Source organism: Hemibagrus wyckioides, linkage group LG09, assembly GCF_019097595.1.
Source record: "Hemibagrus wyckioides isolate EC202008001 linkage group LG09, SWU_Hwy_1.0, whole genome shotgun sequence".
NCBI classification, from domain to species: domain Eukaryota; kingdom Metazoa; phylum Chordata; class Actinopteri; order Siluriformes; family Bagridae; genus Hemibagrus; species Hemibagrus wyckioides.
Window position 1 is genome coordinate 1,599,537 of NC_080718.1, and position 12,673 is coordinate 1,612,209.

The 12,673-nt window shown below is 39.6% G+C and overlaps 1 non-coding gene across 1 annotated transcript; it reads left to right on the forward strand.

Annotated features, from left to right (window-relative positions):
- The first annotated feature begins 10,898 nt into the window (after positions 1-10,898).
- Positions 10,899-10,987, forward strand: trnay-gua (transfer RNA tyrosine (anticodon GUA)). The gene is given in 2 exon segments: positions 10,899-10,935; positions 10,952-10,987. It is a non-coding gene; the product is annotated as a tRNA-Tyr (tRNA).
- Positions 10,988-12,673: the final 1,686 nt, after the last annotated feature.

Sequence of the window (12,673 nt, forward strand, 5' to 3'; positions counted from 1 at the left end):
AAACCGAGCTACAGCGCGCGCAGTGTTTTTGAACCTAGGTATCTTTCCGGTTTCATTAAATGCAGCGAGTGTTAACGGTTCGGTAGAAAAACCCTGACCCCATCCCGCTACCTGCACACACATGACCCATGACCTGACCTGCAGGATTTGTTTTAAGATGTAGAACAGAAGAAAGACTCTTTCATATTCAGATACCTGCTCTGTCTCACTAACATCATCTTTGTGAAAATGTAGAGGTGAGCACGTGCTGTAATCATCATAATGGTCATTTTCTTTAATATGAATCTAATGTTAGCTCTCAGTAATGAAGGATTTTCTAGTGTATGTGAACAAATCTGTCATTATCTTAATTATGTCGTGTATGGCTAGTTCCGCTTTAGTTATCTAAGTAAGCTAATCAGTAGCTCTTGAGCAGCAGCTTATATTAACCTTACTGATGTTATACAGCATCCCAATAACCCAATAACTCAACTTTTATTGTTGATATTTGACCAGTCACCAAGTAACATTCCTTTTTCATAGTTTTTTTATTATGTAAAGCAGAATTACTGCACAAATACTGTAATTGCCCATCACACACCAAAGCATTAGTTACTAAATACTGAAATACTGACTTTGCTGAATTTGAACTTTTTTCCTCTGAATCTGTAGAGCAGCAAGTTTCTGTTAAAGTGAATCTGCTTAGATCCTCGTTGGTCATTTGTTTAAAACTGATTCCCCAGGACACAGTAGTGTCCAGCACACATTAGTTATTCTTTATGAGTTACCAAGTCAGACTGTCCACCTGTAGTGCTTACTATTTCCTTCTGTTGTGATGTATATATTTTTGTTTTTAAGCACTTTATTTAGGAAACAATTTACAAGCTATAGACCCTGTCTTTATATGTGTCCTTTTTCTTTTGTAGTGTCCATGCACAAATACCTGTGTCCTGTAAACACTGACACAAATACCTGTGCCCTGTAAACACTGACACAAATACATGTGCCCTGTAAACACTGACACAAATACCTGTGTCCTGTAAACACTGACACAAATACCTGTGCCCTGTAAACACTGACACAAATACCTGTGTCCTGTAAACACTGACACAAATACATGTGCCCTGTAAACACTGACACAAATACCTGTGTCTTGTAAACACTGACACAAATACCTGTGTCCTGTAAACACTGACACAAATACCTGTGCCCTGTAAACACTGACACAAATACCTGTGTCCTGTAAACACTGACACAAATACCTGTGCCCTGTAAACACTGACACAAATACATGTGCCCTGTAAACACTGACACAAATACCTGTGTCCTGTAAACACTGACACAAATACCTGTGCCCTGTAAACACTGACACAAATACCTGTGTCCTGTAAACACTGACACAAATACCTGTGCCCTGTAAACACTGACACAAATACTTGTGCCCTGTAAACACTGACACAAATACTTGTGCCCTGTAAACACTGACACAAATACCTGTGTCCTGTAAACACTGACACAAATACCTGTGTCCTGTAAACACTGACACAAATACCTGTGTCCTGTAAACACTGACACAAATACATGTGCCCTGTAAACACTGACACAAATACCTGTGTCCTGTAAACACTGACACAAATACCTGTGTCCTGTAAACACTGACACAAATACCTGTGTCCTGTAAACACTGACACAAATACCTGTGTCCTGTAAACACTGACACAAATACCTGTGTCCTGTAAACACTGACACAAATACCTGTGTCCTGCAAACACTGACACAAATACCTGTGTCCTGTAAACACTGACACAAATACCTGTGCCCTGTAAACACTGACACAAATACCTGTGCCCTGTAAACACTGACACAAATACCTGTGTCCTGTAAACACTGACACAAATACCTGTGTCCTGTAAACACTGACACAAATACCTGTGCCCTGTAAACACTGACACAAATACCTGTGTCCTGTAAACACTGACAGACACACACACATTTCAACAGCAAAGTGTTTTATCATGTTTTAATGGTTACTATCTTAAGTATAACATAAGTCTTAACAGGAAAACCTAACTTATCTAAAGTCCTGCTGTTCTACAGCCCCCATGTTCCCAATAATAACAATAATGTTAACTGACATCTGAATCATGATCATTTCTCAGACCTTGTATTAACAGGCATGTGTGAGCAGAGTGACAGATTCTTCTGACATAAAATGAATAGTTCATACACAAAATGACAACATTAGAGCTGGGATAAATACTTTAATCAAGTAAAAATTAGAATAACATTTTAACTAGAGTATCTGTACTTTTATTGTGTACTTTGTGTACAATAATGTGTACTTTGCCCACCACTGGTCATTAGTGACCTTCAGTAAAGCAGTTTCCGTACTGTGTTTAGTACGGAACCCTGACTTGAATTTGAGGTTTCAGATTCAGTGGAAAGCTTAAAGTAAGAGAGAACAGTGGGAAAAGCAACAGGCTCACTGTGGAGTGGGATAATATTTTAGGCCTATATGAATTTGTGTCATTGTAAAACGATGAGGTAGCATCATGAGTAGTTTTGAACACCATTTCTGTTTTTGGTCTGATGAAGTAAGGTTTTAACAAGACAAGAAGGGTGCATTGTTTAGGTGTGTCTGTTAAGCATGAATAGTCTTTGTGTAGATAATAAATTAACATTAACTTAGTATTGCAAGTCTTATCAAAAATAGACACAACCTGCACAACAGTATCCATTAGATCTCCTCTAAAGTTAAAGTTAGAGTCAAAAAAGCACATATGGGTAAGATGGTCAAGTGCCAATAGACAACCGGACTCCTTAGAAGGTATATTTTATTGTAGTAGATTATGGAGATAGTTACATTTTCTATTACTTTTGTCTGGTACTGTATGATTGTTTCTTTAAATGCCAGATGACCTTGTTCTAAACACTACTATAATACTGGATCTAGAGGTTCTTGTTTGTTGTTTGAGTCCATATAACAATTTCAAATCCATTTTAATATACTGCCCATGGTACATTGCTATCAACACACTGAATACGTTCAATTTTGTCTCCTTTCTTTAGAGAACATTGTGATCTGTGAGCAAGGCTACAGCACGCTGGATCATAGTAAGATCTCTGCTTCCTTATGGTTGGGCTGATGAGCATTTTACTTCTTTTGATGTTGCTATTGGGCTACAGCAATTTTACATGTGTCTCTGTGCAGGAGATGAATCTATTTGGATCAGAAATGCAATCTAAGGATGGGCTGTGGAATTAGAAGCAGATTTACTTATACTTGTTCACATTTTTTACTTCTATTTAAAGTTGTAATGGAAAGAGGACATGCACTTTAGAAGCTTCAAACACCACCTTTACAGATCCTTGTGCTGAAACTGCTAAATACCTCACTGTCTCCTACATCTTGTGGGAGTAATTTTTGACTGGTTTAGAGTGTTCAAAGTGGTTTGGAGTGTTTAAAGTGTATTTGAATGGTTTAGAGTGTTTAAGGTGTATATGAATGCATTCTTGTTTGGATATGTATAAAACAATTAGAATCAGAGGACAGCATGATTGGGTTGTCAGGCACCACCTCAATTTATTGATCACCTCTATTTACAGGTTTAATAATGTAGGGTTTAACACAAACGTGCGGGATGAGGGGTTTGGGCAATGCTTGTTAACTCTGGGCTGAGATTACATAGCTGGTATGGAATGAGAAACAGTGAGGGTAACATCAGTTTGGTAGGCCTTTTCAGTGGTAGACGAAACTTGGAGCTGTGCCCAGGGTCATCGTGCCCCGCTATATGGCTGAGAGTACGTGAGAGAAAACGCAATTAAAACTGCAGGCTGGTGCAAATGTAAAGAAAAATAGAGCAATGAATTAAACTGAAGCAATCATAGATGGAGCAGAGGCCCCGAAACTCAACCATGCTGTCTTCAGAGGTCAGAGTGAACTGCTAAATGAAAAAAGCCAGAAAGTGCCACTGATAAGAGCACAGATGCCCATTATTTTTTATATGACTGATCTCAAAAGTCCAATTATAATGGAATGTGAAAGAGTTAAAATTAAAGATATAATGGTGTCCAAAAAGAACCCGATATTCCAAAAAAGAAAATAGGTGGGACTTTCTCAGTGAAGAGGGTTTGGATTGAATATTATGAAAAGATAAGAGAAAAGAATAAAAAGGCTATGTTTTGTGATGATTATTTCAGAGGTTGTTGGGATGTTTATTCATGAGCAGCTCAATTCTTGTAAGCAGCGCTGATCGCAAATAAAACCTTGTATCTGCATTCATCCAGTCTGCATGATTCGTCTTCTTTAGTTAGAGTCTTGCTTGACTGAGCTGTCGGGTCAATGTGGAGTTTGGAGTCAGATAATAGCGAAGTATTAATGGAGTAGTGTTAAGTAGTACATTATAGTATGGGACAAAAAATATGGGGTATGGGGTAAAAATATTTTCCACATTGTTTTGGTGACCCCGACGTGATAGAATATACGCGACTGGAACAAAGCACAACGGAGCCCCGGACCTGGGACCTGCGGTTGCAGCTGCCACCCACAGACCAGACACTTGGCCATCTAGGACAAAGGTAAGGCAGAAGCCTGTTTAATGGAAATTCTGCATTAGTTGTGTGTGGTCTGGGGAGGTGGAGGCGCCCGTTCCGAGGACGGATCAGCTCTGTTTTGTCTTGATAGAGTAATCGTAAGTTAAAGTTACATAAAATCATATGATAAAATTGCATGATTAATGCATGATAAAGACTGGATGGTGTCAGATGTGTGAAAGAACTAAAAAACGTCCCTGCAGGGTTCAATATGATCGAAAGTCCTGGTGGGTTCCAGGTGGTATGAAAGTTCTGTGAAAAAGACCTTGTTTGGAAGCAAACAGAGTGTTCAGTAGCAGAAATTAAATTCTGTGAACAAGAACACTGTCAATGGGAGAAAATCAAGAGTCAAGTAACAGGTGTAACAAGTAAAAATTCCTGGATCCCGGGTGATACAGTGAAAGGAATAAAGAGAAATACAGAGAAATAAAGAGAATAAAGAGAAATAAAGTGAATAAAGAGAAATACAGAGAAATAAAGAGAAATACAGAGAAATAAGACGTAAAATTCCCGGGTCCAGGTGATAGTGATGAAAGAGAAAAGAAACAAAGAGAAAAAGTGCTGAGTAGAAATTCCCGGGTCCAGGTGATAGTGAAGAGAGAAAAAATAAAGACAAAAAACGGAAGTAAAAAAAAAAGGGGGCCCCGTTGTAAATAAGGTGTGTTTGTCTTTGTTGTTGTTGTGGTGTATCTGAGAACTTCTGTGTGGCTTTGAATCTGGGTGATGGTATTGTATGGCTAGTTGTGTACACGCTTGACTTTGTTATTCTCGGATGCTGAGAAAATCACTGTGTAACGGTGAAGTGTGATCTGAATCTGGGGGTGATATTTTGCTGATTGTGCTGCATTTGAAATGAAGCTGGATTGAAGTAGTGATTGCACTGGTAATTCTTGCGTTGTGTAAATACATTGCGGGGTATGGAGTGTATACAGGTTGAATTTGAAACGTATATTTTGGAGATATATCGTAGAGGTAATGAAGAAAAGCTGAAGGTGTTATTGGAATGGTTCCGATTTAAAATGAAGTTAAATATTGTGTTGAAACGACCACTCACAGGTGGAAGGTAAAAGACGATAAATAGACGACGGTACTAGGGCATGAGCTTATGGTGACATGTTTATAGTGAACTCTGACAAGAAGCGGCTCTGCATTTACGCCCACCCTTATAAGAAATCATGCTCTGTCAGAGCTCATTGACCGCAGTGAAAGAAAACAATATTTTCTGAAAAGACCCTAAACTTTAGCTATAACTTTATATAAACTTAAAGAAGCTAAACTTCTCATAGTCAAATGTCCGGCACACAAAACAGACGGCTCGTTCGTAACTAGTGGTAACACTGCAGCGGATGAGGCAGCCAAGTTAGCAGCTTTAGGCCAAACATTTTGCTAGTCATGGACTCTGAGGATGATACCGCCCCGGAAGCGGATTTGACCTCGTTAGTGGCGGCGCAAAATTCGGAGCGGTTAAAAATGCTGCTTATGTGTGCTATTACTTTTCATGCTGATAAGTATTATAGTTTTTATATGGATTTTTAAATGTATTTTTCACAGACTTCAGACTGCTAGTGTGTGTGTGTGTGTGTGTGTGTGTGACGTCAGCTAGAGTGAGGGATGAGGGTTTTTTTTGGTTATCTGTAGATATGTAAAACATTACACCACTGATCTCAGTAGTATTATAAGCTGCAGTTTAGCTTCTTGGTAGAAGCCGTAAACATTCCTCTGTAGATGCTGTAAACAAGCATGTAAAACATTACTCCACTGATCTCAATAGTGTTATAAGTTACAGTTTAGCTTATTTGGTAGACCGCCTGATAATACGATAATAGACATATTTGAACTGTGACTTTAGTTTGTATATTATTTGAGAATGTCTTGCAATAGTTTAAGCATATTTAGCGTGTATATCGTATATTGTGTATTTGATGGTGGCTAGTGGTAGTGCATGTAAAGTATTAGTACCACTGATCTCAATGACTTTACAAGTGGCAGTTTAGCTTATTTGGTAGAGCGTCCGCCTCACATGCTGGAGACCTGGGTTCGAGACCTGCTCGGAGTTGTACTTATATATTATTTCAAGTTCTCGCAACAGTTTATATATTTATATATATATATATACAGTGAAACCTTGACTTACGAGTGACTCAACTTACGAGTTTTCCGAGATACGAGCCGTCACTCGCTCAATTTTTTGCTTTAAGATATGAGCCGAGATCTGAGTTACGAGCGAGCGAGCTTACGCAATTAATTGTAGCATTAAGTGTGTAGCGAGTAAGTTAACTTAAGTGATAGAGCACGAAATGAAAAACGCCACCCACCTCCTCCAATCTCCTCCACCTCCACCATCATCTTCGTCTGATCTTCAACGTAAATACACTTAATAAAACCAGTTTATTTCTTTACATTCTCTTTTATTATGTATTATTATTGTTTTATACATTATTTGTTATTTATAAAGTACATTTTTCTTATTTAAAAAACACGTAACAAAAAAATTGGTGTGAAAAAAAAATATTGGTTTATTTTATATGGATTTTAAATGTATTTTTCAAGGACTTCAGACCGCTACCGTGTGTGTGTGTGTGTGTGTGTGTGTGTGTGACATCAGCTAGAGTGAGGGAAGAGGTGTTTTTTAAGGACACATCATCTTTAAACTGTTCCTACAGCTTGAATTCTTACTCTACAGCCACATAAACTACCTTAAACTTTTTAAACTGTGACTTTAGCTTTTAAATATTATTTGAGCATGTCTTGCAATAGTTTAAGCAACATATTCGCAATCACACTCGCATTTTCTCCTGGAAATGCAACATTGCAACATTGCTTACGCAATCACACTCTTGTTATCGTCACTATTTTTTATTATTATTATTATTATTATTATTATTCCGGTTCCTGGACTCGCTACTAGTCCTAAACAGTAATAGCTAAAATTATGGTTCCATCGCTAAAATGTTGGTTATGTTCTGCTTAAGTGTGCTATTACTTTTCATGCTGATAAGTATTGTAGTTTATTTTATATTAATTTGTACATGCATTTTTCACAGACTTCACTTCCTGGTTTCTGTACAGTTCGGTCTTTCTCTGAGATTTTCAGTAGGTGCTGTAAACGAGCATCTGTAGATGTCGTAAACAAGCACGTAAAAGGTTACTAGTCCTAAACGGTAATGGCTAGAAACATGGTTCCAACGCTACAGTGCTGCTTATGTGTGCTATTACTTTGCATGCTGATAAGTATTATAGTTTTTTATATGGATTTGTAAATGTATTATTCCCGGACTTCAGACCGCTGCTGTGTGTGTGTGTGTGTGTGTGTGTGTGTGTGTGACACGTCAGCTAGAGTGAGGGATGAGGGTTTTTTTTGGTTATCTGTAGATATGTAAAACATTACTCCACTGATCTCAATAGTGTTATAAGTTACAGTTTAGCTTATTTGGTAGACCGCCTGATAATACGATAATAGACATATTTTAACTGTGACTTTAGTTTGTATATTATTTGAGAATGTCTTGCAATAGTTTAAGCATATTTAGCGTGTATATCGTATATTGTGTACTTGATGGTGGCTAGTGGTAATGCATGTAAAGTATTAGTATCTCAATGATGTTATGGGTTGCAGTTTAGCTTATTTGGTAGAGCGTCCGCCTCCGGGTTGCATCGCTTGTGGCACTTTGTTAATGCGCCCGCCTCCCATGCTGGAGACCCGTGTAAAATATTGTAAAATATTAGTACCACTGATATCAATAACATTACAAGCTGCAGTTTAGCTTATTTGGTAGAGCGCCCGCCTCCCATGCTGGAGACCCGGTCAGAGTGGTATTTATATATTATTTGAGAATGTTTTGCAATAGTTTGAGCAACATATCGCTTAAACGGTAATAGCTAGAAACATGCTTCCAATGCTAAAATGCTGCTTAGGTATGCTATTACTTTTCATGCTGATACGTATTATAGTTTATTTTATATTAATTTTTAAATGCAATACGTACTTCAGACCGCTACTGTGTGTGTGTGTGTGTGTGTGTGAGAGAGAGAGAGAGAGAGAGAGTGAGGGAAGAGTTTTTTTTTTTTTTTTAAAGGACGCATCTTCTTTAAACTGTTCCCAGCGCACACACTAGTTTAGATTTCATATTTTAACTGTGACTTTAGTTTGTATATATTATTTGAGAATGTATTGCAATAGTTTAAGCATGTATAGCTTTTATATTTGTAACGGAGTGTAGTGCTACGTGCTGTGATGTAAACCTCATCTTAATAAGTTTACTTGCCAACGAAAGCTTTTATTGCTTGTGGTACATTGTTAGTGCGCCCGCCTCCCAGGTCGAGACACGCTCAGAGTTGTATTTATATATTATTTCAGAATTTCTTGCAATAGTTTAAGCAACATATCGCGTAAACGGTAATAGCAAGAAAAATGTTTCCAACGCTAAAATGCTGCTTATGTGTGCTATTACTTTTCAACCGCCTGTGCCACGTCAACCACGTGCATACATTAGGTGAAGGCCGACACTTGCAGAAAGTGTGGTTGTTCTAGGACATCAGCAACTGGACATAGCCAAGACAAGGCCAGAATTTATTGTCCAGTAACAGAGATGATGACAGAACAGCAGTTGCTCAAAAAAATAAAGAAAATATAGATATGTTGCATATAGCACTTGTATTCTTACAAAGTTACATGTATTTTATATTTAAATATTTGATGTTTAAATAGTATTTTTCTGTTTTGTTTATAGTTTAATATATTGCTATTTTATAATGTGTCACTTGTATTTATTATTAGGGTACATGTATTAAATAATGTATTATTTGAATTGTATTTGCACATTATTCAACTGCTGCTATACGTACTGTATTGTCTCTTTGCACTGTGTTTTGTCTTGCACTGTTTGCACCAAGTTACACACGATGTACTTTATGAAGCTAGGACAGCTTACTTTCCGTCCTTAGCTCTGTGTTTTGTAATTATGTTATGTTGTTTATGTAGCACCAGGGTCCTGGAGAAACATGGTCTCATTTCACTGTGTACTGCATCAGCTATATGTGGTCAAAAGGACAATAAAAGATTCTTGACCTGACTTGAATGTATTCTTTGTTTTATCATTATAAGTTTATTTAGGTGTGTGCTTCAACATATATATTTAATAATATAAATATTGGTAGGTTTTTGTTTTAATTAAAAAAATTACAAAACAGGTGCATATAAATCACATGTGGCACTCTCTCTCCTTTGCTTTCTTTCTTTTCTTCTCTCTTCTCTCTTTTCTTCCTTCCCCTCCTTCCCCATTTTTTTCCTTTCTTCCCCACCCGAAGCAGACTATTGAACTTTGGCTCAGCTGGTAGAGCGGTGGACTGTAGGTGCTTACAAATGAACATCCTTAGGTTGCCGTTTCAAATCCGGCTCGAAGGATGGCGTTTACCAGCCTCCAGAAAGCACGTCGTTTGTGTGCTGCCGCTAGCTCTGGCCGGGCGCAAAAAAGAGCTTGCTTCTCTGACCGGGAATCAAACCAGGGCTGCCGAGGCAAGAGCGCCGAATTCTAGCCATTAGACCACCAGGGAGACACAGACAGGTTTGTGGGCCTCGTGCGGCTGGGCGCAGCACCTAGGATTGGCCTCTAGTGCCGATTTACCGCAATTCCGGATGAGTTACACCTGAGGAAACAGCAGTTTAAACAAATTCGCTTTAAGATCAACAGAATGTCTGCACAGACTGTCTCAAAAGACTTAAAAGAGGTCCCACCTCTCAGCTGCAGGGTCACCAGTTTGCAGTCTGTCCAGAGTCCCCGTGCGTGTACACCCGGTGTTCTCCGGTTTCCTCTCACCTCCAAAAGACACGCCAGTAGGTGGATCGGCTGAAACAAATTGCTATTAGGTATGAGCGAGTGCGTGAATGTGTTTGTACAGTGCCCTGTGATGAGCTGGCAAGCCATGCAGGGTGTACTGCTCACCGATCAGGTCTAGACAAGAACAGGTATGTCTGTCCTATGGAAAAGCTTTGACATGCAGCGATGCACACAAACGTTCACATCTGACCGTTTTGGCCCATCGCTTTTGAGGTGCCTGGTGGACAGAGTGAAACCCTGCGCATTACGTCCTCTCTATTTACTTAGTTTAAGTCAACGCACCGGCGAGGACACCCACACGTAGAAACCCGAGATTGCAAACGAGATTGTAACGGTGAAGAAGGGTCCAACATCGACAAGAAAGTTTATAGGCCCCAGTAAATCTGGCCTAGGGCCCCTGAAACCGCTGCGCTACGTGGCTCGTAACAGACAAAAATCACCAGGGGTCCCGTTTGCCAGGTTGTTGCCCAAAGGTGGCCCTGCGCCCTCCCTTCGATAGCTCAGCTGGTAGAGCGGAGGACTGTAGGTGCTTACAAATAGACATCCTTAGGTCGCCGGTTCAAATCCGGCTCGAAGGACGGCTTTTACCAGCCTCCGGGAAGCGCGCCGTTTGAGTGCATCTGCCTCTTGCAGCCGCTAGCTCTGGCCGGGCACGAAAAAGAGCTCGCTTCCCTGACCGGGAATCGAACCCGGGCCGCGGCGGTGAGAGCGCTGAATCCTAGCCGCTAGACCTCCAGGGAGACGCAGACAGGTATCTGGGGCTCGTGCGGCTGGGTGCAGCACCCAGGATTGGCCTCTAGTGCCGATTTACGGCAATTCCGGATGAGTTACACCTGAGGAAACAGCAGTTTAAACAAATTCGCTTTAAGATCAACAGAATGTCTGCACAGACTGTCTCAAAAGACTTAAAAGAGGTCCCACCTCTCAGCTGCAGGGTCACAAGTTTGCAGTCTGTCCGGAGTCCCCGTGTGTGTACACCCGGTGTTCTCCGGTTTCCTCTCACCTCCAAAAGACACGCCAGTAGGTGGATCGGCTGAAACAAATTGCTATTAGGTATGAGCGAGTGCGTGAATGTGTTTGCACAGTGATGAGCTGGCAAGCCATGCAGGGTGTACTGCTCACCGATCAGGTCTAGACGAGAACAGGTATTTCTGTCCTATGGAAAAGCTTTGACGTGCAGCGAAGCACACAAACGTTCACATCTGAAGGTTTTGGCCCATCGCTTTTGAGGCGCCTGGTGGACAGCGTGAAACCCGCATTAGATAGATAGATAGATAGATAGATAGATAGATAGATAGATAGATAGATAGATAGATAGATAGATAGATAGATAGATAGATAGATTCAACTTCATTGTCATTGCAGAGTGCAGGTACATAGCAATGAAATGCTGTTTAGCATCTACCAGAAGTGCAAATAGTAGAAATTCTGCCAATGAACAGGTGCAGATAAATATGTAAATATGTACATCGATAAATAAGGCTATGTCAGAGTGTGCATAGAGAAGTATGTGCAAGTAATATTTACAGTAGATAAAGTGACAGGTGTAATTATAATTGTGCTAAAAATGTGTGCATTATGTAAAATGTATGTACAACAGTAACAGATAATATACATATATTATATAGTATGTATAAATATAGTATATGTAAATGTATATAAATAGATAGACAAATAGATAATACTAGGTGTAATCTATGAAATGGACAATATGTACAATAATTATATTACACACTGAGAAAAAATTATATTATAACAGAATGTACAACAGAATGTTTAACAGTGAAAAATATTATATTAACAGAATGTACAGAGTGGAGCAGAACTGTAAAGTGGTAAGTGTAGAAAGACATGAGTGTCCTAGTGGTGTAGTGTAGAGTTCAGTAGATTTATGGTTGAAGGAAAAAAACTGGCCCTAAACCTACTGGTTCTGGTGAGGATGGACCTGTATCTCCTCCTGGATGGAAGGTTGAACAGTTTGTGACTCGGGTGGGAGGAGTCTTTGATTATTTTGTGTGCTCTGTGTAGACATCTACTGTGGTGAAGAGACCCAATGGCAGGTAGTTGGGTGCCGATGATGCATTGGGCGGTTTTCACAACCCTTTGCAGAGATTTTTTTTCACACATCGTGGAGCTGCCATGCCACACTGTGATGCAGCTCGTCAAGATGCTCTCAATGATGCAGCGGTAAAAGTTGGTCAGGATCTTGGGGGATAGGTGAACTTTCTTCAGTCTCCTTAGGAAGTAAAGATGCTGTTGTGCCT